Source organism: Camellia sinensis, unplaced genomic scaffold, assembly GCF_055761805.1.
Source record: "Camellia sinensis isolate YWXY unplaced genomic scaffold, ASM5576180v1 Unanchor2, whole genome shotgun sequence".
Classification (NCBI taxonomy): domain Eukaryota; kingdom Viridiplantae; phylum Streptophyta; class Magnoliopsida; order Ericales; family Theaceae; genus Camellia; species Camellia sinensis.
Window position 1 is genome coordinate 10,833,947 of NW_028129079.1, and position 23,018 is coordinate 10,856,964.

Below are 23,018 nucleotides of genomic sequence, written 5' to 3' on the forward strand. Positions count from 1 at the left end.
ATTCAACTTCCATTTTTATTCAATTTACTTTTATATTAAACTTCCTTTTTTATTTAATTTCCAAATAGATCGTTAAGGTATTGTGGTTTCTTTATTGAACTTCCATTTTTAATTTTATGGAACTTTCATTTTTATTTTTATTCAGCACCCATTTTTATTCAAGTTATTTTTCTATTCAACTTCCTTTTTTATTTAATTTCCAAATAGATGGTTGAGGTATAGTGGTTTCTTGAATTAACTTCCATTTTTAATTTTCTGCAACTTCCATTTTTATTTTTATTTAACTACCTTTTTTATTCAAGTTTCTTTTCTACTCAACCTCCTTTTTTATTTAATTTCCAAATAGATCGTCAAGGTATATGGTTTCTGGATTCAACTTCCATTTTTATTTTTATTCAACTTCCATTTTTATTCAATTTACTTTTCTATTAAACTTCCTTTTCTATTTAATTTCCAAATAGATCGTTAAGGTATAGTGGTTTCTTGAATGAACTTCCATTTTTCATTTTCTGCAACTTCCATTTTTATTTCTATTGAACTTCTTTTTTTATTCAAGCTTCTTTTCTATTCAACTTCCTTTTTTATTTAATTTCCAAATAGATCGTTGAGGTATGGTGGTTTCTAGAATGAACTTCGATTTTTAACTTTAGGGAACTTCCATTTTTATTTTTATTCAGCTTCCATTTTTATTAAAGTTATTTTTCTATTCAATTTCCTTTTTTGTTTAGTTTCCAAATAGATCGTTAAGGTATAGTGGTTTCTTTAATGAACTTCCATTTTTAATTTTATGCAACTTCCATTTTTATTTTTATTCAACTTCCATTTTTATTCAATTTACTTTTCTATTATACTTCTTTTTTTATTTAATTTCCAAAAATATCGTTAAAGTATAGTGGTTTCTTGAATGAACTTCCAATTTTAATTTTCTGCAACTTCCATTTTTATTTCTATTCAACTTCTTTTTTGATTCAAGCTTCTTTTCTATTCAACTTCCTTTTTTATTTAATTTCCAAATAGGTCGTTAAGGTATAATGGTTTCTGGATTGAACTTACATTTTTAATTTTATACAACTTTGATTTTTATTTTTATTCAACTTCCATTGTTATTATATTTTCTTTTATATTGAAGTTCCTTTTTTATTTAATTTCCAAGTAGATCGTTAAGGTATAGTGGTCTCTTTAATGAACTTCCATTTTTAATTTTATGCAACTTCCATTATTATTTTTATTCAACTTCCGTTTTTATTCAAGTTATTTTTCTATTCAACTTCCTTTTTTATTTAATTTGCTAATAGATCGTTAAGGTATAGTGGTTTCTTGAATGAACTTGCATTTTTAATTTTCTGCAACTTCCATTTTTATTTTTATTCGACTTCCATTTTTATTCAATTTACTTTTCTATTAAACTTCCTTTTTTATTGAATTTCCAAATAGATCGTTAAGGTATAGTGGTATCTTGAATGAACTTCTATTTTTAATTTTCTGCAACTTCCATTTTTATTTTTATTCGACTTCCATTTTTATTCAAGTCATTTTTCTACTCAACTTCTTTATTTATTTAATTTCTAAATAGATCGTTAAGGTATAGTAGTATCTTGAATGAACTTCCAATTTTAATTTTTTGCAACTTCCATTTTTATTTTTATTCGACTTCCATTTTTATTCAAGTCATTTTTCTATTCAACTTACTTTTTTATTTAATTTCCAAATAGATCGTTAAGGTATAGTGGTTTCTTGAATGAACTTCCATTGTTAATTTTCTGCAGCTTCCATTTTTATTTTTATTTAACTTCCCTTTTCAATCAAGTTTCTTTTCTACCCAACTTCCTTTTTTTTTTTTTTAATTTCGAAATAGATCGTTAAGGTATACTGGTTTCTGGATTGAACCTCCATTTTTAATTTTGTGCAACTTTCACTTTTATTTTTATTCAACTTCCATTTTTATTCAATTTACTTTTCTATTAAACTTCCTTTTTTATTTAATTTCCAAATAGACCCTTAAGGTATAGTGGTTTCTTGAATTAACTTTCATTTTCAATTTTCTACAACTTCCATTTTTTTTTTATTTAACTTCCTTTTTTATTCAAGTTTCTTTTCTACTCAACTTTTTTTTTTATTTAATTTCCAAATAGATCGTCAAGGTATAGTGGTTTCTGGATTGAACTTCCATTTTTATTTTTATTCAACTTCCATTTTTATTCAATTTACTTTTCTATTAAACTTCCTTTTTTATTTAATTTCTGAATATATCGTTAAGGTATAGTGATTTCTTGAATGAACTTCCAATTTTAATTTTCTGCAACTTCCAATTTTATTTCTATTCAACTACTTTTTTTATTCAAGCTTCTTTTCTATTCAACTTCCTTTTTTATTTACTTTCCAAATAGATCGTTAAGGTATAATGGTTTCTTGAATGAACTTCCATTTTTAATTTTCTTCCACTTCCATTTTTATTTTTATTCGACTTCTATTTTTATTCAGGTTATTGTTCTATTCAACTTCGTTTTTTTATTTAATTTCCAAATAGATCGTTAAGGTATAGTGGTTTCTTGAATGAACTTCCATTTTTAATTTTCTGCAACTTCCATTTTTATTTCTATTTAACTTCTTTTTTTATTGAAGTTTCTTTTCTATTCAACTACCTTTCTTATTTAATTTCCAAAAAGATCGTTATTATAACGATCCCGGGTTTACCCTTGTTGTACAGTGATCCGGACATGTGTCCGTGGAGGTTGGTAGTTGATTTTTATCTTGTTTACATCCTTTTTACCTTGTTATTGAAGTTATGGGATGTGTTGGGCAGGTTTGTTACAGGTTGGTTGAGTTTAGAAACCAAAACTAGTTGCCCAGATTTTGACATGTCCGCTCGAGCGGGGGTTTTGGCGCTCGAGCAAGAATTGCACCCATCCAGTATTTCCTGTGCAGTGTTGGACGCTCGAGCGTGGGATTGGTCGCTCGAGCGGGGTTGTGTGAGTGCCGCTCGAGCGGGAAGTTAGAAGCTCGAGCGAAGGCCTGGTCCTGTAAAAGTTCTGGGAGTGCATCCGCCGCTCGAGCGGGATTGTTGACGCTCGAGCGGGAGTCTGTGAGTGACGCTCGAGCGGGGTGTTTGACGCTCGAGCGGGGCGACTGGGTTTAAGTTCCGTGTTTTGACTTTTCAAATCACTTTTTCACTTTCTCTTCTCTCTCCTACTTTTCCAAAAACACCATTGTTGAGCCTCTCACTCTAGAACTCTACCTTCTCTCTAGGTTTTGATCTAGTAGGAGTGATTTGCTCACCTTTGGCCTTTACAAAAAAAGTTGTTGATCGTCGAGGGCTACATTTTAATCTGAAAATTTCGAGTTTTGGAGCACGTTGGGTTTTGTTATCTTCTCCCTTGGGGCTCCGAATTTGAGGTAGGGATATCCTACTCCTCTCTATGGATTTTGTCTTTAAATTTTAGTATTTTGAAATGTTGGGGTTGGTTTGGTAATTTTGTGAAAGTTTGGGGCTTTTTGTTAATTTACAAAAGTTGGGCTTTGGTTTATAATAAACCTAGATGTATGTTTGGCATAGAGAAATGGAATAAATGTTAAATCATTGATGAAAATGGAACCTAAGGGTTGTAATGTTAATTATGGGAATTGACCTAATTACATTGTTCGATTAATTGGGATAATTAATTGTGAAAAATGAGGAAATGAAATGGAATTGTTGAGATTGGGAATGTATGGGGTTAAAGGGTGTAGTTGAATTATTTATCACTCACCGAAATGAAATGTTGATTGAATATCCATTTGTGCATTTATTTTCTGTTTAGAAATAACTGCTTTGGGCTATCGGTGGAAGATAGTCGTGATTGTTGTAGACAATGCATGATGATTAGGCAAACGAAAACTAATCAGTGGAATGTGTCATGGAATTTGACGGTTGATAGAATACATTAATTGTATGTATTGAGTGATTGTATATAGAACCAATGTGTTTGTATACGTTATGTGTAGAGGAGGAGATGGGGGATGTACTCCGCGGTTTTAGGGGAAGATGGGGGATGTACCTCTAAACCGGATAGTATTGGGAGAAGATAGGGGATGAACTCCGTAGATACAGCTCATATGCTTGTCTAGAGAAGTGAAGATAGAGCTCATATGCTTATCTTTGTGAAGTGTGGATACAGCTTATACGCTTATCTGTGAATGTGGGATATAGTTTTTATACATATCTGTTGAAATGTTGATAGAGCTAATATGCTTATCTGTTGAAAAAGGGAAATGAAAGGTAACTTGGACTCATAAGTCGTATGGCATAAATATGTGATTTATGTGGATATATCAGTGTTGGCCATCTATCAATTGCTAATCTTTTAGTCATTGTCCATGGTTGGTTTAGTGTATTTCTACTGGGCTGTGGCTCACCCTATATGGGAATATCATTTTCAGGTACAGGTAGCATGCCACCTCCAAGGATATAGCTTGGGAGGCTAGAGGCGGACATACTTTTGTCATTTTACTTTTGATGTATTACATGTAAATTCAAGCCAAGGGCTTAATATGTAAATGAGTTAGTACCCTTTTGTTGTAACCAAGTGTTGACTTGGAAAGCTGTAAGCCCATAGGGCATTTGCTTTTGTTGTTAACATGTAATACTTTTGTAATGAAACTCTGATGAATAGAAGAATGTGGTTATTTCATATGTCTCAATTGATGGGTTTAATGTTATTATTTTGAGGGCGTTACAGTTATGGTATACTGGTTTCTGGATTGAACTTCCATTTCTAATTTTATGCAACTTTCACTTTTATTTTTATTCAATTTACTTTTCTATTAAACTTCCTTTTTTATTTAATTTCCAAATATATCGTTAAGGTATAGTGGTTTCTTGAATGAACTTCCATTTTTAATTTTCTGCAACTTCCATTTTTGTTTCTATTCAACTTCTTTTTTTTATTCAAGCTTCTTTTCTATTCAACTTCCTTTTTTATTTAGTTTCCAAATAGATCGTTGAGGTATAGTGGTTTCTTTAATGAACTTTCATTTTTAATTTTATGGAACTTCCATTTTTATTTTTATTCAGCTTCCATTTTTATTCAAGTTATTTTTCTATAAAATTTCCTTTTTTATTTAATTTCCAAATAGATAGTTAAGGTATAGTGGTATCTGAAATGAACTTCCATTTTTAATTTTATGCAACTTTCATTTTTATTTTTATTCGACTTCCATTTTTATTCAATTTATTTTTCTATTCGACTTGCTTTTTTATTTAATTTCCAAATAGATCGTTAAGGTGTAGTGGTTTCTTGAATAAACTTCCATTTTTAATTTTCTTCCACTTCCATTTTTATTTTTATTCGACTTCCATTTTTATTCAGGTTATTTTCTATTCAACTTCCTTTTTTATTTAATTTCCAAATAGATCGTTAAGGTATAGTGGTTTCTTGAATGAACTTCTATTTTTAATTTTCTGCAACTTCCATTTTTATTTCTATTCAACTTCTTTTTTTATTCAAGTTTCTTTTCTATTCAACTACCTTTCTTATTTAATTTCCAAAAAGATCGTTATGGTATACTGGTTTCTGGATTGAACTTTCATTTTTAATTTTATGCAACTTTCACTTTTATTTTTATTCAACTTCCATTTTTATTCAATTTACTTTTCTATTAAACTTCCTTTTTTATTTAATTTCCAAATAGATTGTTAAGGTATAGTGGTTTTTTTAATGAAGTTCCATTTTTAATTTTCCGGAACTTCCATTTTTATTTTTATTCAGCTTCTATTTTTATTCAAGTTATTTTTCTATTCGACTTCCTTTTTTATTTAATTTCCAAATAGATCATTAAGGTATAGTGGTTTCTTGAATGAAATTCCAATTTTAATTTTATGCAACTTCTATTTTTATTTTTATTTAACTTCCTTTTTCAGTCAAATTTCTTTTCCACTCAACTTCCTTTTTTATTTTACTTCCAAATAGATCGTTAAGGTATACTGGTTTCTAGATTGAACTTCCACTTTTAATTTTCTTCACCTTCCATTTTTATTCAATTTACTTTTCAATTAAACTTCCATTTTTATTTAATTTCCAAATAGATCGTTAAGGTATTGTGGTTTCTTTAATGAACTTCCATTTTTCTTTTTATTCAGCTTCCACTTTTATTCAAGTTATTTTTCTATTCAACTTCCTTTTTTATTTAATTTCCAAATAGTGGTTGAGGTATAGTGGTTTCTTGAATTTACTTCCATTTTTAATTTTCTGCAACTTCCATTTTTATTTTTATTTAACTTCCTTTTTTATTCAAGTTTCTTTTATGCTCAACTTCCTTTTTATTTAATTTCCAAATAGATCGTCAAGGTATAGTGGTTTCTGGATTCAACTTCCATTTTTATTTTTATTCAATTTACTTTTCTATTAAACTTACTTTTTTATTTAATTTCCAAATATATCGTTATAGTATAGTGGTTTCTTAAATGAACTTCCAATTTTAATTTTCTGCAACTTCCATTTTTATTTCTATTCAACTTCTTTTTTTATTCAAGCTTCTTTTGTGTTCAACTTTTTTTTATTTAATTTCAAAATAGATCGTTAAGGTATAATGGTTTCTGGATTGAACTTACATTTTTAATTTTATAAAACTTTCATTTTTATTTTTATTCAACTTCCATTTTTATTCAATTTTCTTTTCTATTAAAGTTCCGTTTTTATTTAATTTCTGAATAGATCGTTAAGGTATATTGGTTTCTTGAATGAACTTCCATTTTTAATTTTATGCAACTTCCATTTTTATTCAAGTTATTTTTCTATTCAACTTCCTTTTTTTATTGAATTTCCAAATAGATCGTTAAGGTATAGTGGTATCTTGAATGAACTTCCATTTTTAATTTTATGCAACTTTAATTTTTATTTTTGTTCGACTTCCATTTTTATTCGAGTCATTTTTCTATTCAACTTCCTTTTTTATTTAATATCCAAATGGATCGTTAAGGTATAATGGTTTCTTGAATGAACTTCCATTTTTCATTTTCTGCAACTTCCATTTTTATTTTTATTCAGATTCCATTTTTATTCAAGTTATTTTTCTATTCAATTTCCTTTTTTATTTAATTTCCAAATAGATCGTTAAGGTATAGTGGTTTCTTGAATGAACTTCCATTTTTAATTTTCTGCAACTTCCATTTTTATTTTTATTCAACTTCCATTTTTATTCAATTTACTTTTCTATTAAACTTCCTTTTTTATTAAATTTCCAAATAGATCGTTAAGGTATATTGGTTTCTTGAACGAACTTCCATTTCTAATTTTCTGCAACTTCCATTTTTATTTTTCTTTAACTTCCATTTTAAATCAGTTTCTTTTCTACTCAACTTCGTTTTTTGTTTAATTTCCAAATAGATCGTTAAGGTATAGTGGTTTCTTGAATGGATTTTCATTTTTAATTTTCTGCAACTTCCATTTTTATTTTTAAGTAACACCATTTTTCTTCAAGTTTCTTTTCTATTCAACTTTCTTTCTTATTTAATTTCCAAAAAGATCGTTAAGGTATACAGGTTTCTGGATTGAACTTCCATTTTTAATTTTTTGCAACCTTCACTTTTATTTTTATTCAACTTCCATTTTTATTCAATTTACTTTTCCATTAAGCTTCATTTTTTAATTAATTTCCAAATAGATTGTTAAGGTATAGTGGTTTCTTGAATGAATTTCCATTTTTAATTTGCTGCAACTTCCATTTTTATTTTTATTTAAATTCCTTTTTCGTTCAAGTTTCTTTTCTACTAAACTTCCTTTTTCATATAATTTAAGGTATAGTGGTTTCTGGATTGAACTTCCATTTTTAATTTTATGCAACTTTCATTTTTATTTTTATTCAATTTCCATTTTTATTCAGTTTACTTTTCTGTTAAACTTTTTTTTTTTATTTAATTTCCAAACAGATCGTTAAGGTATAGTTGTTTCTTGAATGAACTTCCATTTTTAGTTTTATGCAACTTTCATTTTTATTTTTATTCAATTTCCATTTTTATTCAATTTACTTTTCTATTAAACTTCTTTTTTTATTTAATTTCCAAATAGATCGTTAAGGTATAGTGGTTTCTTGAATGAACTTCCATTTTTATTTCTATTCAACTTCTTTTTTTATTCAAGCTTCTTTTCTATTCAACTTCCTTTTTTATTTAATTTCCAAATAGATCGTTGAGGTATAGTGGTTTCTTTAATGAACTTCCATTTTAAATTTTATGGAACTTTCTTTTTTATTTTTATTCAGCTTCCATTTTTATTCAAGTTATTTTTCTATTCAACTTCCTTTTTTGTTTAATTTCCAAATAGATCGTTAAGGTATAGTTGTATCTGAAATGAACTTCCATTTTCAATTTTATGCAACTTTCATTTTTATTTTTATTCGACTTCCATTTTTATTCAATTTAGTTTTCTATTCAATTTCCTTTTTTATTTAATTTCCAAATAGATCGTTAAGGTATAGTGGTTTCTTGAATGAACATCCATTTTTAATTTTCTTCGACATCCATTTTTATTTTTATTCGACTTCCATTTTTATTCAGGTTATTTTTCTATTCAACTTCCTTTTTTATTTAATTTCCAAATAGATTTTTAAGGTATAGTGGTTTCTTGGATGAACTTCCATTTTTAATTTTCTGCAACTTCCATTTTTCTTTCTATTCAACTTCTTTTTTTATTCAAGTTTCTTTTCTATTCAACTACCTTTCTTATTTAATTTCCAAAAAGATCGTTATGGTATACTGGTTTCTGGATTGAACTTCCATTTTTAATTTTATGCAACTTTCACTTTCATTTTTATTCAACTTCCATTTTTATTCAATTTACTTTTCTATTAAACTTTCTTTTTTATTTAGTTTCCAAATATATCGTTAAGGTATAGTGGTTTTTTTAATGAAGTTCCATTTTCAATTTTCTGGAACTTCCATTTTTATTTTTATTCAGCTTCCATTTTTATTCAAGTTATTTTTCTATTCAACTTCCTTTTTTATTTAATTTCCAAATAGATCGTTAAGGTATAGCGGTTTCCTGAATGAAATTCCAATTTTAATTTTATGCAACTTCTATTTTTATTTTTATTTAACTTCCTTTTTCAATCAAATTTCTTTTCCACTCAACTTCCTTTTTTATTTTACTTCGAAATAGATCGTTAAGGTATACTGGTTTCTGAATTGAACTTCCACTTTTAATTTTCTTCAACTTCCATTTTTATTCAATTTACTTTTCAATTAAACTTCCATTTTTATTTAATTTCCAAGTAGATCATTAATGTATTGTGGTTTCTTTAATGAACTTCCATTTTCAAATTTATGGAACTTCCATTTTTCTTTTTATTCAGCTTCCATTTTTATTCAAATTATTTTTCTATTCAACTTCCTTTTTTATTTAATTTTCAAATAAATGGTTGAGGTATAGTGGCTTCTTGAATTTACTTCCATTTTTATTTTTATTTAACTTCCTTTTTTATTCAAGTTTCTTTTATGCTCAACTTCCTTTTTATTTAATTTCCAAATAGATCGTCAAGGTATAGTGGTTTCTGGATTCAACTTTCATTTTTATTTTTATTCAGATTACTTTTCTGTTGAACTTCCTTTTTTATTTAATTTCCAAATATATCGTTAAGGTATAGTGGTTTCTTGAATGAACTTCCAATTTTTCTATTCAACTTCTTTTTTTATTCAAGCTTCTTTTGTATTCAACTTCCTTTTTTATTTAATTTCCAAATAGATCGTTAAGGTATAATGGTTTCTGGATTGAACTTACATTTTTAATTTTATACAACTTTCAGTTTTATTTTTATTCAACTTCCATTTTTATTCAATTTTCTTTTCTATTAAAGTTCCGTTTTTATTTAATTTCTAAATAGATCGTTAAGGTATCGTGGTTTCTTTAATGAACTTCCATTTTTAATTTTATGCAACTTCCATTTTTTTTTTATTAAACTTCCATTTTTATTCAAGTTATTTTTCTATTCAACTTCCTTTTTTATTTAATTTGCTAATAGATCGTTAAGGTATAGTGGTTTTTTGAATGAACTTCCATTTTTAATTTTCTACAACTTCCATTTTTATTTTTATTCAACTACCATTTTTATTCAATTTACTTTTCTATTAAACTTCTTTTTTTATTTAATTTCAAAATAGATTGTTAAGGTATTGTTGTTTCTTAAATGAACTTCCATTTTTAATTTTATTGAACTTCCATTTTTATTTTTATTCAGCTTCCATTTTTATTCAAGTTATTTTCATATTCAACTTCCTTTTTTATTTAATTTCCAAATAGATGGTTGAGGTATAGTGGTTTTTTGAATTAACTTCCATTTTTAATTTTCTGCAACTTCCATTTTTATTTTTATTTAACTTCCTTTTTTATTCAAGTTTCTTTTCTACTCAACTTCTTTTTTTATTTAATTTCCAAATATATCGTCAAGGTATAGTGGTTTCTGGATTCAACTTCCATTTTTATTTTTATTCAACTTCCATTTTTATTCAATTTACATTTCTATTAAACTTCCTTTTTTATTTAATTTCCAAATATATCGTTAAGGTATAGTGGTTTCTTGAATGAACTTCCAATTTTAATTTTCTGCAGCTTCCATTTTTATTTCTATTCAACTTCTTTTTTTATTCAAGCTTCTTTTGTATTCAACTTCCTTTTTTATTTAATTTCCAAATAGATCGTTAAGGTATAATGGTTTCTGGATTGAACTTACATTTTTAATTTTATACAACTTTCATTTTTATTTTTATTCAACTTCCAATTTTATTCAACTTTCTTTTCTATTAAAGTTCCATTTTTATTTAATTTCTGAATAGATCGTTAAGGTATAGTGGTTTCTTTAATGAACTTCCATTTTTAATTTTATTCAACTTCCATTTTTATTTTTATTCAACTTCTATTTTTATTCAAGTTATTTTTCTATTCAACATCATTTTTTATTTAATTTGCTAATAGATCGTTAAGGTATAGTGGTTTCTTGAATGAACTTCCATTTTTAATTTTCTGCAACTTCCATTTTTATTTTTATTCAACTTCCATTTTTATTCAATTTACATTTTAATTAAACTTTCTTTTTTATTGAATTTCCAAATAGATCGTTAAGGTATAGTGGTATCTTGAGTGAACTTCCATTTTTAGTTTTATGCAATTTTCATTTTTATTTTTATTCGACTTCCATTTTTATTCAAGTCATTTTTCTATTCAACTTCCTTTTTTAGTTAATATCCAAACAGATCGTTAAGGTATAGTGGTTTCTTGAATGAACTTCCATTTTTAATTTTCTGCAACATCCATTTTTATTTTTATTCCGCTTCCATTTTTATTCAAGTTATTTTTCTATTCAACTTCCTTTTTTATTTAATTTTCAAATAGATCGTTAAGGTATATTGGTTTCTTGAATGAACTTCCATTTTTAATTTTCTGCGACTTCCATTTTTATTTTTATTCAACTTCCTTTTTTATTCAATTTACTTTTCTATTAAACTTCCTTTTTTATTTAATTTCCAAATAGATCGTTAAGGTATATTGGTTTCTTGAATGAACTTCCATTTCTAATTTTCTGCAACTTCCATTTTTATTTCTATTCAACTTTCTTTTCTATTCAACTACCTTTCTTATTTAATTTCCAAAAAGATCGTTTTGGTATACTGGTTTCTGGATTGAACTTCCATTTTTAATTTTATGCAACTTTCACTTTTATTTTTATTCAACTTCCACTTTTATTCAATTTACTTTTCTATTAAACTTCCTTTTTTATTTAATTTTCAAATAGATGGTTAAGGTATAGTGGTTTTTTTAATGAAGTTCCATTTTTAATTTTCTGGAACTTCCATTTTTATTTTTATTTAGCTTCCATTTTTATTCAAGTTATTTTTCTATTCAACTTCCTTTTTTATTTAATTTCCAAATAGATCGTTAAGGTATAGTGGTTTCTTGAATGAAATTCTAATTTTAATTTTATGCAACTTCTATTTTTATTTTTATTTAACTTCCTTTCTCTATCAAGTTTCTTTTCCACTCAACTTCCTTTTTTATTTTACTTCCAAATAGATCGTTAAGGTATACTGGTTTCTAGATTGAACTTCCAGTTTTAATTTTCTTCAACTTCCATTTTTATTCAATTTACTTTTCTGTTAAACATCCCTTTTTATTTAATTTCCAAATATATCGTTAAGGTATTGTGGTTTCTTCAATGAACTTCCATTTTTAATTTTATGGAACTTCCATTTTTGTTTTTATTCAGCTTCCATTTTTATTCAGGTTATTTTTCTATTCAACTTCCCTTTTTATTTAATTTCTAAATAGATGGTTGAGGTATAGTGGTTCCTTGAATTTACTTCCATTTTTAATTTTCTGCAACTTCGATATTTATTTTTATTTAACTTCCTTTTTTATTCAAGTTTTTTTTCTGCTCAACTTTCTTTTTATTTAATTTCCGAATAGATCGTCAAGGTATATTGGTTTCTGGATTGAACTTCCATTTTTATTTTTATTCAATTTACTTTTCTATTAAAATTCCTTTTTTATTTAATTTCTAAATATATCATTAAGGTATAGTGGTTTCTTGAATGAACTTCCAATTTTAATTTTCTGCAACTTCCATTTTTATTTCTATTCAATTTCTTTTTTTATTCAAGCTTCTTTTGTATTAAACTTCCTTTTTTATTTAATTTCCAAATAGATCGTTAAGGTATAATGGTTTCTGCATTGAACTTACATTTTTTATTTTATACCACTTCCATTTTTATTTTTATTCAACTTCCATTTTTATTCAATTTTCTTTTATATTAAAGTTCCTTTTTTATTTAATTTCAAAATAGATTGTTAAGGTATAGTGGTTTCTTTAATGAACTTCCATTTTTAATTTTATGCAACTTCCATTTTTATTTTTATTCAACTTCCGTTTTTATTCAAGTTATTTTTCTATTAAACTTCCTTTTTTATTTATTTTGGTAATAGATCGTTAAGGTGTAGTGGTTTCTTGAATGAACTTCCATTTTTAATTTTCTGCAACTTCCATTTTTGTTTTTATTCAACTTCCGTTTTTATTCAATTTACTTTTCTATTAAACTTTCTTTTTTATTGAATTTCCAAATAGATCGTTAAGGTATAGTGGTATCTTGAATGAACTTCCATTTTTAATTTTATGCAACTTCCATTTTTATTTTTATTCGGCTTCCATTTTTATTCAAGTTATTTTTCTATTCAACTTCCTTTTTTATTTAATTTCCAAATAGATCATTAAGGTATAGTGGTATCTTGAATGAACTTCCATTTTTAATTTTCTGCAACTTCCATTTTTATTTTTATTCGACTTCCATTTTTCTTCAAGTTATTTTTCTATTCAACTTCCTTTTTTATTTAATTTCCAAATAGATCGTTAAGGTATAGTGGTTTCTTGAATGAACTTTCATTTTTAATTTTCTGCAACTTCCATTTTTATTTCTATTCAACTTCTTTTTTTATTCAAGTTTCTTTTTATATTCAACTTCCTTTTTCGTTTAATTTCCTAATAGATTTTTAAGGTATTGTGGTTTCTTTAATGAACTTCCATTTTTAATTTTATGGAACTTCCATTTTTATTTTTATTCAGCTTCCATTTTTATTCAAGTTATTTTTCTATTCAACTTCCTTTTTTATTTAATTTCCAAATAGATGGTTAAGGTATAGTGGTTTCTCGAATTAACTTCCATTTTTATAGCGATCCCGGGTTTACCCTTGTTATACCGTGATCCGGACATGTGTCCGTGGATGTTGGTAGTTGTCTATCATCTTGTTTGCATCCTTTTTACTTAGTATTTGAGTTATGGGATGTGTTGGGCAGGTTTGTTTCAGGTTGGTTGAGTTTAGAAACCAAAACTAGTTGCCCAGATTTTTTTGGCCTGTCCGCTCGAGCGGAGGTGTTGGCGCTCGAGCGGGGAATACATCCATCCAGTATCTTGTTGTGCAGTGTTGTGAGCTCGAGCGTAGGGTTGGGAGCTCGAGCGTAGGTCTGTTTCTGCAAAAGTGCTGAGCGAGTGCATTCTGCGCTCGAGCGGGAGGTTGGCCGCTCGAGCGTAAGTCTGTGAGTGGCCGCTCGAGCGGGGTGTTTTACGCTCGAGCGTAGACCTGGGTTAAAGACCCGAAGTTGTGACTTTCCAAATCACTTTTTGCTTTCTCTTCTCTCTCTTACTTTTCCAAAATCACCATTGTTGAGCCTCTCACTCTAGATACTACCTTCTCTCTAGGTTTTGATCTAGTAGGAGTGATTTACTCACCTTTGGCCTTTACAAAAAAGTTGTTGATCGTCGAGGGCTTCATTTTAATCTGAAAATCTCGGGTTTTGGAGCACGTTGAGTTTGTCTTCTTCTCCCTTGGAGCTCCGAATTTGAGGTAGGGATAACCTACTCCTCTCTATGGGTTTTGTCTTTAAATTTTGGTATTTTGAGATGTTGGGCTTGGTTTGGTAATCTTGTAAAGGTTTGGGGCTTTTGTGTAATTTTACAAAGGTTGGGGTTTTATTCATAATAAATCCTAGATGCATGTTTGGCATAGAAAAATGGAATGATTGTTGAATCATTGATGAAAATGGGACCTAAGGGTTGAAATGGTAATTATGGAAAATAGCCTAATTACATTGTCTAATTAATTGGGATAATTAATTGATGAGAAATGAGGAAATGAAATGTTGATTGAATATCCATTTGTGCATTTATTTTCTGTTTTAGAAATAACTGCTTGGGGCTATCGGTGGAGGATAGTCGTGATTGTTGTAGACAATGTATGTTGATTAGGCAAACTGAAACTAATCAATGGAATGTGTTATGAAACTTGACAGTTGCTAGAATACATTAATTGTTTGTATTGTGTGATTGTATATAGAACCAATGTGTTTATATACGTTGTGTGTAGAGGAGGAGATAGGGGATGTACTCCGCGGTTTAGGGGAAGATAGGGGATGGACCTCTAAACCGGATAGGTATTTGGAGGAGATAGGGGATGTACTCCGTAGACAGAGCTCATATGCTTGTCTAGAGAAGTGAAGATAGAGCTCATATGCTTATCTTTGTGAAGTGTTGTGAAGTGTGGATACAGCTTGTATGCTTATCTGTGGATATTGTTGATATACATATCTGTTGTGAAGTGTGGATACAGCTTGTATGCTTATCTGTGGATATTGTTGATATACATATCTGTTGTAGAATGTGGATATAGCTTTTATGCTTATCTGAATGTGAGATATAGTTTTTATACATATCTGTGGAAATGATGATAGAGCTAGCATGCTTATCTGTTAAAAAGGGAAAATGAAAAGTAATTGGGACTTGTAAGTCGTTGACATAAATATGTAATTTATGTGATTGTATCAGTGTAGACCAACTATCAATTGCTAATGTTTTAGTCATTGTCCATGGTTGGTTTAGTGTATTTCTACTGGGCTGTGGCTCACCCTATATGGGAATATTATTTTCAGGTACAGGAAGCATGCCACCTCCAAGGACATAGCTGGGAGGCTAGTGGCGGGCATAGTTTTGTCGTTTTACTTTTGATGTATTATATGTAATTTCAAGCCAAGGGCTTAATGTGTAAACGAGTTAGAACTCTTTGTTGTAACCAAGTGTTAACTTGGAAAGCTGTAAGCCCGTAGGGCATTTTGTTTTGATGATAACATGTAATACTTATGTAATGGAATTCTAATGAATGAAAGGAACGCGGTTAGTTTATATGTAAATGCATGTCTTATCTGATGGGTTTAATGTTATTATTTTGAGGGCGTTACAACTTGGTATCAGAGCGTACCGGGTTCGAATACTTTGGGTACGTGGGAAGTGATTAGGATCACAATGGGTTTGTCTCGCTTGATAGAGGCGTAGATGTAGTACCATATGCTATGTGTTTATTTGATAACATGCTTATGTGACTATGTGGGTATGGGATTTAATTTCTAGGATGTTGACTGGATCCTTGGGTTTCTGTGAGTCTTGTTGGAAAAGCACTTGATCAATGCTGTTTCTAACCGGAACTCTAGTAACGCCTCGGGACTATCATTATCCGGAAATGAAATTCGTAAGTGCTTATGTGCTTATGTGCTTATGTGGAGTGAATTACAGTTGTCCATGCATTAGGACGTGAGTGTTTAGTTTCGGCACATTTGTGAATGTGCTAATGTTCTGTGTTACCTTTATTAGGATGTCAGGACGAGGAAGAGGTGCTAGGCGTGGTAGACCTGCGAGGCAGGAAGCACCGTTACCGGGTGAGATTCCGGCAGTGCAGGAGGGAGTTGGGCAGGCCAATGTGGCCGAGCCAGTGGGTCAGCAGGCTATGGGTGCCTTGGCCAGAGAGATAGCAGGAGCTTTGGGTATTCTTAGAGCTGGGAATCAGGCAGCTGAGGCAGGGCCTTCTTTCTTGAAGAGGGAATTCTTCCGGTGTAATCCGGACGAGTTTATCGGGGATCCTAAAGAGCCGCTTAAGGCAGATGAATGGCTCGAACAGACAACGAAGACGTTTGAGATGCTTGGCATCGAGGACGGAGCACTGAAGGTGACCTTGGCATCCTTCCAATTGAAGGGAGATGCGGGTCAATGGTGGAAATACGAGAAAGCTCGTGTTGGTGGTACTTGGGAGGCGTTTATAAATGCTTTTCAGGAGAGGTTTTTGTCTGCAGTAGCAAGGGAGAAGCTGAGAGATCAGTTTAGCCGGCTTAATCAGCAGGGCTTGTCAGTGGCCGAGTTTGAGGCTACTTTTACCAGTCTGTCCAGGTTTGCACCTGAACTGGTGGCGTCTGAGGAACGCCGTTGTTATGAGTTTGAGCGGAAGTTGAGGCGGGGCCTCAAGTTGAGAATTGGTGGGTCTTATATTCGAGAGTATAGACACCTAGTGGATGCTGCAGCTCATATGGAGCTTATGATGCAGGAGGAGGATGAGGGTCAGAGAGGCTCCAAGAGGAGCCAGGATAGTCAGAGTGATGGCAGGAGGCAGAGGGGTTCTAACCCTCAGCAGTCACAGGGTGGTGTTGCTAGATCGACCTTCCCCGTGCCGAGTGCAGGCTCCGGGAGAGGTGGTCAGGGGGATTTCACCTGTTACAAGTGTGGCCAGCTGGGTCACAAGGTTTCTGTTTGCCCGCAGAAGGGTGGGGGTCAGAAAGCTGCTTCTTCTTCAGCTAGACCGCAGAGTCAGAGTTTGGGCAGGGGGCAGCTCTTGATTTGTTATCAGTGTGGACAACCTGGGCACATGAAGAGGTTTTGCCCACAGTTGAGTGCCACTTCGGGAGCGTCTGGTTCTAGGCAGACGCAGGGTTTTCAGCCAGCTCAGTCTGTGCAGGCCTCGAGGGCCAATCCGGGAGCTTCGTCATCCCAGTCTGTGCAGCAGTCTTTTGCTCCAAGAGGCGAGCAGGTAGACCAGGGGCCTACGGGGCGCGTGTATGCTGTAACCGCGCAGGATTTAGTACCGGCTCCATCAGTAGTGAGAGGTACTTTTCTGTTTTGCAACTCGGTTGCTAATGTGTTGATAGACACGGGTGCATCTCATTCTTTTGTATCTACTGCATTTGCATCTGTTTTGGAATTGGAGTTAGCACAGTTAGCATCTCCTATTTGTGTGGTATCGCCTTTGGGCGGTGAGTTGGTTCTGAAACAGGGTGTTAGAGGATGTGATATAGAGGTCGCCGACTATAGGCTTCCTTTTCCGTTTGTTGTCATGCCCATGAAGGGTTTTGATGTTATTTTGGGTATGGACTGGTTATCGTCATACCGGGCTGTTATTGATTGCTACCGCCAGAGGGTTACATTGTGTACCTTGAGCGGGGAGTGGTTCCATTTCTTGGGAGACCGGGTTGGTAGTATTTTGCCACCGGGGTTTGATTCGCGAGGGCGAAGTGAGCTTAGTAGTCTACTTGCTAGCTTTGAGAGTAGTGAGTGTGTTGAGACACAGATTGTGTTGCCGAGGGTGGTTTGTGAGTATTCGGATGTTTTTCCCGAAGATCTTGTTAGTTTGCCACCTCACCGAGAGATAGAGTTCTCTATTGATTTAGTGCCCGGCACGACGCCGATTTCTATGGCACCTTATCGTTTTGCTCCAGCAGAGTTGGTTGAGTTGAAAGTTCAGCTCCAGGAATTGCTCGATAAGGGCTTTGTTCGCCCTAGTGTTTCGCCGTGGGGAGCACCGGCCCTCTTTGTTAAAAAGAAAGATGGTGCCTTGAGATTGTGTATTGACTACCGGAAGTTGAATCGGGCTACGGTTAAGAATAAGTACCCTATGCCCCGTATAGATGATTTGTTTGACCAGTTGAAGGGTTCCCGTTGTTTCTCTAAGATAGACTTGAGATCGGGTTACCACCAGTTGAGGGTCAGGGAGGAAGATATTCCGAAAACGGCATTCCGTACGCGGTATGGCCATTATGAGTTTTTGGTGATGCCATTCGGGCTTACCAATGCACCGGCAGTCTTTATGGACTTGATGAACCGGATTTTCCGGGAGTTCTTAGACCGATTTGTGGTCGTCTTTGTGGACGATATCCTTATCTATTCGTCTTCTGAGGGGGAGCACGAGGCACACTTGAGAGTGGTGCTTGAGTTACTTAGAGCCCATAGGCTGTATGCCAAGTTTGGGAAGTGTGAGTTCTGGCTGAGGGAAGTCAAGTTCTTAGGCCACGTGGTATCCGGGGAAGGGGTGTCTGTTGATACATCCAAGGTTGAGGCAGTGCAAGATTGGGCACAGCCTAAGAGTGTGTTTGAGATCCGCAGTTTTCTGGGATTGGCTGGGTATTACCGTCGGTTTGTGAAAGATTTCTCCAGGTTAGCGTCACCGTTGACTAGACTGACTCGGAAGGGAGTCAAGTTTGTGTGGAGTGAGACTTGTGAAAAGTCGTTCCAAGAGCTGAAAGTTAGATTGACCACCGCTCCGGTGTTGATTATTCCGGAGAGAGGGTTGGGTTATGCGGTTTATTGTGATGCCTCACGAGAGGGTTTGGGTTGTGTGTTGATGCAGGAGGGGAAAGTGGTAGCTTATGGCTCACGTCAGTTGAAAATACATGAGAAGAATTACCCCACACACGACCTAGAGTTAGCAGCAGTGATCTTTGCCTTGAAAATCTGGAGGCACTACCTTTATGGTGAAAGGTTCGAGGTGTTCTCGGACCATAAGAGTTTGAAGTATCTGTTTACACAGAGAGACTTGAATCTGAGGCAGAGGAGATGGATGGAGTTCATCGAGGATTATGATTTTGAGTTGCATTATCATCCGGGAAAGGCCAATGTTGTGGCCGATGCCCTTAGTAGGAAAACCATTAGTGATGTAGCTTGTATAGCCATCCGGGAATGGGAGATGTTGGGAGCACTGGGCGAGTTTGATTTGCTACTGGGCGAATCTGTCGAGGCTGCGGCCTTGTTTTCTGTTGTTGCGCAGCCTACACTTGTGATTAGAGTGTTAGAGGCACAGAGAGGTGACCTTGAGGTAGAATCCCTCCGAGAGAAGATCTCCAGTGGGAAAGTTGAGAAGGGTTTGACGGTGTATCCCGACCTGAGTGTGAGATACCGAGACCGTTTGTTTGTACCGGAGGCTTGCCGAGAGGAAGTACTCCGAGAGTTTCATCATTCGCGCCTTGCGGTGCATCCGGGAGGTACTAAGATGTACCAGGATTTGAGCCGCCAGTTTTGGTGGCGGGGTATGAAGAGAGATGTGGCTGTTTTCGTATCGAAATGCCTTACTTGCCAGCAAGTGAAGGCCGAGCATCAGAGGCCAGCGGGTTTGTTGCAACCCTTGCCTATTGCCGAGTGGAAGTGGGAGCATGTCACTATGGACTTCGTTGTAGGTCTTCCGAGGACTCAACGGGGTAGTGATGCTATTTGGGTAGTTGTAGACCGGTTGACTAAGTCGGCGCACTTTATTCCTATGCGCGTGAGAGATTCGGTAGATCATCTTGCCGATTTGTATATTCGAGACGTAGTGAGATTGCACGGGGTCCCAGTGACGATCGTCTCAGATAGAGATCCTCGTTTTACTGCTAGGTTGTGGCAGAGTTTGCAGAGTGCCTTGGGCACTAAGTTGACCTTTAGTACGGCTTATCATCCTCAGACTGACGGGCAGTCCGAGCGTACTATTCAGATCCTCGAGGATATGCTTCGGGGTTGTGTCCTAGATTTCAGTGGGACGTGGGAGAGGCACTTGCCATTGGTAGAGTTTGCCTACAACAACAGTTTTCAGTCTAGCATCGGTATGGCACCGTTTGAGGCCTTGTATGGCCGACCGTGTAGGTCTCCAGTGTGTTGGGCCGAGGTGGGTGATGCACCTTTGTTGGGTCCGGAGTTGGTTAGGGAGACGACGGAGAAAGTTGAGCTTATCCGTAGGAGGCTTGTTACAGCCCAGAGTCGACAAAAGAGTTATGTCGACCGTAGGAGGAGGCCTTTGGCGTTTGAGGTAGGTGATCATGTCTTTCTGAAAATATCACCTAGACGAGGCCTGATGAGGTTTGGAAAGAGTGGGAAGTTATCCCCTCGATTTATAGGTCCTTTTGAGATCCTTGAGAGGATAGGTGAGGTTGCTTATCGGTTAGCCTTACCGCCGCAGTTGTCCGGAGTACATGATGTGTTTCATGTGAGTATGCTTCGGAAGTATGAGCCAGATCCATCACATGTGCTGGATTGGACTGATTTAGAGGTAGATGAGGATGCCTCGTATGAGGAGAGACCGGTTCGGGTCTTGGATAGGCGGGATCAGGTCCTGCGTGGCAAGACCATTCCTTTGGTGAAAGTCTTGTGGAAACATCATGGAGTGGAGGAAGCCACTTGGGAACGTGAGTTGGAAGTTCGAGAGAAATATCCGGACTTGTTTGTTGATATGTAATCTTGTATTTAAATTTTACATTTTGTTGAACTTAAGAGCTTTTATATATGTCTTAAGTTGTGAAACATTGAAAATGTTTGGTTTATTGAAGGTATGTTTTGGAACTTGCCTCATATGGAAGTTGAATGTAATATTATATCTGTTGAATATATTGTTGAAATTGGAAGGATAGTGCATAATGTTGATGCATGTTGAAAGTACATATGTTGTTTACATATTGTGATATGTCTCTTGTTAAAGGGATGGGATGACCGGTAATGGGTCGAATTGTTGACTGTTCAAGTGTAACACTGTTTAAAATGGAGGAAAGCTTGTTTTGCAACTTATGCTTAATTTCGGGGGCGAAATTCTTTAAGGGGGGGAGGTTATAGCGATCCCGGGTTTACCCTTGTTATACCGTGATCCGGACATGTGTCCGTGGATGTTGGTAGTTGTCTATCATCTTGTTTGCATCCTTTTTACTTAGTATTTGAGTTATGGGATGTGTTGGGCAGGTTTGTTTCAGGTTGGTTGAGTTTAGAAACCAAAACTAGTTGCCCAGATTTTTTTGGCCTGTCCGCTCGAGCGGAGGTGTTGGCGCTCGAGCGGGGAATACATCCATCCAGTATCTTGTTGTGCAGTGTTGTGAGCTCGAGCGTAGGGTTGGGAGCTCGAGCGTAGGTCTGTTTCTGCAAAAGTGCTGAGCGAGTGCATTCTGCGCTCGAGCGGGAGGTTGGCCGCTCGAGCGTAAGTCTGTGAGTGGCCGCTCGAGCGGGGTGTTTTACGCTCGAGCGTAGACCTGGGTTAAAGACCCGAAGTTGTGACTTTCCAAATCACTTTTTGCTTTCTCTTCTCTCTCTTACTTTTCCAAAATCACCATTGTTGAGCCTCTCACTCTAGATACTACCTTCTCTCTAGGTTTTGATCTAGTAGGAGTGATTTACTCACCTTTGGCCTTTACAAAAAAGTTGTTGATCGTCGAGGGCTTCATTTTAATCTGAAAATCTCGGGTTTTGGAGCACGTTGAGTTTGTCTTCTTCTCCCTTGGAGCTCCGAATTTGAGGTAGGGATAACCTACTCCTCTCTATGGGTTTTGTCTTTAAATTTTGGTATTTTGAGATGTTGGGCTTGGTTTGGTAATCTTGTAAAGGTTTGGGGCTTTTGTGTAATTTTACAAAGGTTGGGGTTTTATTCATAATAAATCCTAGATGCATGTTTGGCATAGAAAAATGGAATGATTGTTGAATCATTGATGAAAATGGGACCTAAGGGTTGAAATGGTAATTATGAAAAATAGCCTAATTACATTGTCTAATTAATTGGGATAATTAATTGATGAGAAATGAGGAAATGAAATGTTGATTGAATATCCATTTGTGCATTTATTTTCTGTTTTAGAAATAACTGCTTGGGGCTATCGGTGGAGGATAGTCGTGATTGTTGTAGACAATGTATGTTGATTAGGCAAACTGAAACTAATCAATGGAATGTGTTATGAAACTTGACAGTTGCTAGAATACATTAATTGTTTGTATTGTGTGATTGTATATAGAACCAATGTGTTTATATACGTTGTGTGTAGAGGAGGAGATAGGGGATGTACTCCGCGGTTTAGGGGAAGATAGGGGATGGACCTCTAAACCGGATAGGTATTTGGAGGAGATAGGGGATGTACTCCGTAGACAGAGCTCATATGCTTGTCTAGAGAAGTGAAGATAGAGCTCATATGCTTATCTTTGTGAAGTGTTGTGAAGTGTGGATACAGCTTGTATGCTTATCTGTGGATATTGTTGATATACATATCTGTTGTGAAGTGTGGATACAGCTTGTATGCTTATCTGTGGATATTGTTGATATACATATCTGTTGTAGAATGTGGATATAGCTTTTATGCTTATCTGAATGTGAGATATAGTTTTTATACATATCTGTGGAAATGATGATAGAGCTAGCATGCTTATCTGTTAAAAAGGGAAAATGAAAAGTAATTGGGACTTGTAAGTCGTTGACATAAATATGTAATTTATGTGATTGTATCAGTGTAGACCAACTATCAATTGCTAATGTTTTAGTCATTGTCCATGGTTGGTTTAGTGTATTTCTACTGGGCTGTGGCTCACCCTATATGGGAATATTATTTTCAGGTACAGGAAGCATGCCACCTCCAAGGACATAGCTGGGAGGCTAGTGGCGGGCATAGTTTTGTCGTTTTACTTTTGATGTATTATATGTAAT